This window comes from Strongylocentrotus purpuratus, unplaced genomic scaffold (genome assembly GCF_000002235.5).
Source record: "Strongylocentrotus purpuratus isolate Spur 01 unplaced genomic scaffold, Spur_5.0 spur5_contig_867, whole genome shotgun sequence".
Lineage (NCBI taxonomy): Eukaryota > Metazoa > Echinodermata > Echinoidea > Camarodonta > Strongylocentrotidae > Strongylocentrotus > Strongylocentrotus purpuratus.
Genome location: NW_022145576.1, coordinates 1454995 through 1460485, shown reverse-complemented (window position 1 = coordinate 1460485; position 5491 = coordinate 1454995).

The window sequence follows — 5491 nt, the reverse complement described above, 5'->3', positions numbered from 1 at the left end:
AGGAAATCAAGGTAGTACTAGCCCCGACACCATGTGTGTTGTCCCATATATAGCTTTCTATGTGAGTGCTTGTTACTTTACCAAGACTCGGTCAAATTTATTATGATTTTGATGACTCCAGAACCTTGCAGTGCACACCAATATTTACATGCTACATGATCAACTGTTTCTGATCCTTTCCACACCTTTTCTTTCACAATGAAATCGCATTACCAGTACTAAAGTTTATCTTTAATGACTGCTTTGAGAGAAATAGTTGTTTTTATACGCTCAAGGGAAGGTTAGAATTGTGCTATTGCCCGTGGCGTGCCGAGGGCAATAGCCCAATTGTAACCTTCCCGAGAGCGTATAAAAACAACTATTTCTCAAATATTAAAGCAGTCATTAATACGTTTATATGCCAAAAAAAAAAAGAGTCAACTTATGACACCACCTTGGCCTTTCTCTAGTTTATCTGCACGGTTGTTTTTTATGACTAGATCTAGATTCTAGTCTAAGCAAGATATTTTTACAATTTTGGGGGTGGGCCGGCCCTGTGGGGAATATGGAGAAAAACCTGCGCTTTCATATGACACCTCACTTATTGAGTATCACCTACAGGATCACGAGCAATATTAGTTTGAATCTCTGGTAATTAAAACATCGACCAATTTAGCAGGAGTGCGCAATTCCGCGCAATGGCCAATGCATAGGGATGTGTGCAATCTCTACGGTAAGGATTTTAGCACTACTAGACCTACTAGAATCTAGTCCTACTAGACTCTAGATCTATTTTGAAAAAAAATTATGGAGAGTTTCACGTATCCTTTTTGGTGTTCTTGCTGTTAGCAAGTCTTGCATTTAATCATCATCAAGAAGTTGAAATCTTGGGAGAGTTTCTTTAGCCATTTTTGCCTTGTTTGATCGAGACTGAAATTACCAACCAATTCTTCGCACACGTACGGTATCCTCGATCGCTCAAACCAGTTTTTAACATGTGAACCTATGGGTATTTTACCAATACTGAACTATTTTGCCGGTAACCATGGTAACTGGAATTTTACCGGGAATTTTACAGGAATAGTTAAAGTTTATGACTGCAATTTCGACCAATCAGATGGCTGGATTTCTTAAGTGAGGTATATAATTGAGGGTATTATGTGATTTTTTTTTGATTTTTTTTTTTTTTAATTATTATAAATAAGTATATTCCAGTGTGCATTCATGTAATTACATGTACACTGTATATAGCACTGCTTTTGGTACTTCAGAGGTTTAATAATTAAGAAGAAATTTTGCCTAAGTTGTTCAAAGCCTAAACTTCATGTTAAGGATAAGGTCTGTTTATCTGCATCATATCTGAAGGTAGATAACGGCTCATATTTGTTTTTGTTCAAAGGTCACAAGTTTCTAATACTTGGTTATAGATTAATTAAGAAATAATGTAATGATTATTTTTTCCAATGCCAAAATGCTAAAATGTGAATGGTAAACTTCATTTTTGAGACTTTTGTTTAAAATGTTTGTTTTGTTTTACACGGTTTACCGTCAACCATGGGCTTCAAGTGGGTGGAATGTATTATGACTTGTATACGTCAGATTTTCACAAAATTTCTACTAGCATGACTAGTTGCGATAGATGTAGATGTGTTGTGGTCTATTCTAGTGGATAGGTTGCGTGATTGTGAATCACATGGTTCGCGGTTCGAGTCCCACCACGGCACTAATGTCCTTTGGCAAGACAGTACTCAACATTGCTCACTCTCCACCCATCCCATGTGTATAGTAAATGGGTACCCGTTAGGAATAAATTCTGTAAATGCTTATGAGCACATTATCATGATAGGTTGCAAAAGCCGGGGTAGTAATAAGATTGCAGGGCCCTTGGGGAGAACAGTAAGTGTACTGATGAGGATCTGGGTAAACAAGGCACCATACAAGGCATCATGATTATGTTATTGTTATTATTATTGATGTTATCATTATCATTATTATCATCATCTCTCCCCATTATAATTTCATTTTTCATTGTTACATTCAGATTTTGAATAACATTAAATATAAAGACCAGTTCTGGTCATGCGATTGCATTGTGAAAGAAACGTTGTGGAATCGATCAGAAAAGGTTGATCATCCAGCATATAAGTATTGGTGTGTACTGCAAGGTTCTGGAATCATCAAAATGATAAGAAATTTGGCCCAGTCTTCATGAAGTTACAAGCACTGTACACAGAAAGATATATATGGGACTATGCACACGTGCGCGACACGTGCGTTTATCTCTCACAGTCCAATAAATAAACTAATTTACCAAATATATCAATAAGTAGGCGGTTTCCCGACAAAATTTTTATCATCATTTTTTAGTCAAAACATATTCTTTCACATGATTGGTAATAAAGAGCTTCCATTTCATTTTTTGAAATTGGGGCGTTTCCAATACTGGTCTTTACCTTTAATTATTTTTTATCAAGATAAAAAAACAGAATATGATATTTTGTACGCATTATATTCTGTAGTGAAAAGGGGTGAGGAAAATGATAAACACTCCTCTTTAATACGTTAAGATGAATCAAAGCTATGCTAATCATTATGGTTTTTTCTTTTCTTTTATCTCGTATTCCTGTAGAATTCAAATCATGGCTGATACATTAAAGAATGAAATAGCTCAGAGTCTGGAGTGACCTGTATGTCTAAATACCTTCACCGATCCCAAGATCCTGTCTTGTTCTCACACCTACTGCAAGACCTGTCTGAACAACCTCTTGGAATGCCATGGTAATGACCAGATGCTCCGATGCCCTGTCTGCAGAGCTGAAACCAAGGTCCCAAAACAAGATGTCAGCAAATTACCGGCAAATCTAGCTTTGAAGTCTCTCATAGAGGACGTGAAGAATCAATATCAGTTTTGCACAAATTGTAAATCAGAGGACAAGCCCCGAGCTGTTGTCTACTGTCAAGACTGTGGCAAGTATCTCTGTATTCCTTGCCACAAGGCACATTCTCTGTGGCAAGACTTCATAAGTCATGAGGTCCTAGCAATGAGTGAGATCGTATCAGGGAAGGTGTCAGTACGTAGATACCGTAAATGTAGGAAACACCCTAAAGAGGATGAGGAGTGCTTCTGTTCCAATTGCAGGAGATTTGCCTGCTTCAGGTGTGTTGTCATGGAGCATACAAATGAAGGACATCAGGTTATCGAGGCAGCTGTTTATGAAAGCAACCATGTGAAGAGTATCAAGGACCTAAAATCAAAGGCGGACAAGAAACGCTCTTGCTTTCAGAAATACATTGATTTCATTGATGAACAGAAGGAGCGTGTGAGCAATGTTCAGAAGCAGTGTACAGATGATATCAACAAAGCATATGAAGAATCAGTCCGGCAATTGACTGAGAAGAAAGAACTCCTCATTGTTGAGGTCAAGGATAGGACTGAAGGAGTAGAGAAAGAACTGGACGAAATGAAGAAATCGGCTCAGGAGCATATCACTCACTTGACCACCATAGCTGACATGGTAACCAATCGGACAAAGATACCGTCAGATATGGATGCTTTGGCTGCACACGACACTGCATGTCAAGACTTACAAGAGGCTTTCAAACAAGAAGATCCGGACTATAAGCAGCCGAGGCAATTGAGCAAGAAAGGAAAAAGTGTCAATTTTAAGAGAAACGTTGGAATGGACGAGCTAGGTCTTGGTAAGATCGTAAATGCAGTTGCAACAAAGAACATTGCTTTGCCTACTAAGAATAGCATGCATGCCATGGTTAGTACACCAGACGGTAGGATGGCAGTGGGATGTTCGACAGGTGGCGTGGAGATCATCTCTGCTGATGGCCAGATCCAAGAGACAGTTCTCAAGGATGTTAAGATTCATGGACTAGGGTTCCTCTCTGATGGTCGGTATGTTATACTTGATCGTTCGAACAATATCACACTGTACACACTAGAGTACACAAAGTTGAATGTAATGTTTGGGAATCTGAGTCGCTGTGAAGAAAGATTGACTAACCTCACTTTAGACAGTGATGATCAGATCTATATTAACTACTGGATAGCTGAAAAGATCAAGGTGTTCTCACCAGCAGGTGGTAAGGCGATCAGAGAGATACTATGTGATGGTTATGAACCTGAGCAGATTACTAGTTATAATGATTACCTGATCATCACATCTGCTGATACAATACGATTGATTGACAAACAAGGTGTTGTAAAATACAAATTAACGAAATTAGGTGATGATCTATATCCTGCGGTGTCTCAGAGGAATACAATCCTGATAGCCACCGTGAAGCACCATGTAGGTTTGGTCAGCATTGATGAGTACACTAACGAGCTGAAGCATGTCAAGAACCTCGTCATTGATTACAAGATTGAGAAGCCTGAGAGATGGTGGTACTATCTCCAGCAGTATCAATCAGGAGAGATCGCTTTCTGTACTTCTGATAGACTCTACATATTTGACTGAAAATGATGGATGACTCCCCAATTCTTACATTGTATGACAACACTGTCTTCAGGTCGTAGGCAGGCAAGGGGGGGGGGGGGGGTGCGATGTTTGCGATTAGACCAATTTTATCTGGTCAAAACAGGCACGCTGAAAAACTAAGAACAACATATTTCGTTGAAAATGGACCCTTCCCCGCCCCCTTGTTCAAAAGCTTCTAACAGGCCTGTTTTTTCTGTGACTTCATAAAGAAACCAGTGGAATCAGTTATATTGGAACTTGAATGGAGTTTTGGTGAATGTTTTAGAAATGACATTCCTAGATCATGTAGATCAATTTAAATGATTGAACCTTTCTAAAATGTAAAAAGTAACCTTTCTTTTATTATATTTTTGATGATATTTGTTTTATATTGCTGTTTATTACATTGAATAATATTTTTCTTTATTTTATCCAATGCATTTCAGATCACTGTGGGACTAATCAAACTATAATTTGTTTTTACCCAGAATCGTGAGAGGATGTGCCACTTTTCATAATAATTTCTACTTCTTACAACTTCTCTAGCTGTGTACTAGAGAGTTTAAGAGTTTTAAAAGTTGATCTATTGATTGTATGATATATGCTGTAAAAGTATTGTAAAAGCAAATAACAAAATAAGGATTTATGTTTGAATATGATTGACTGTGATATCTTGTTTTTGTTTTTGATGTTTACTTTCCATCTGGCAAAGTACATGAGAGAAATGGCATGGAACTTGTCAGAAATATCTGATTCATGTATTCACTTTTTAAAGATATTTTGTTTTGTCTGTGTTTCCATTTAGAGCAAATGGTATTTGTAAGTTTTTAGAAAAATCTGAAAAGTTGTGATTTTACATTACTCTATGTTCACCTTGTACTAAAGATTTCATTAAACATCACCCTGCCATTTTCTTTTTCATACTTGTATGTGGCCGAAATATAAAATTGTTAACATGTTCTTATGTGGGCTCCTGTGTGTAAAACAAATACACTATCATCAAAACTGTTTGGACATTTTCCATACACATGTACAAAACAAAT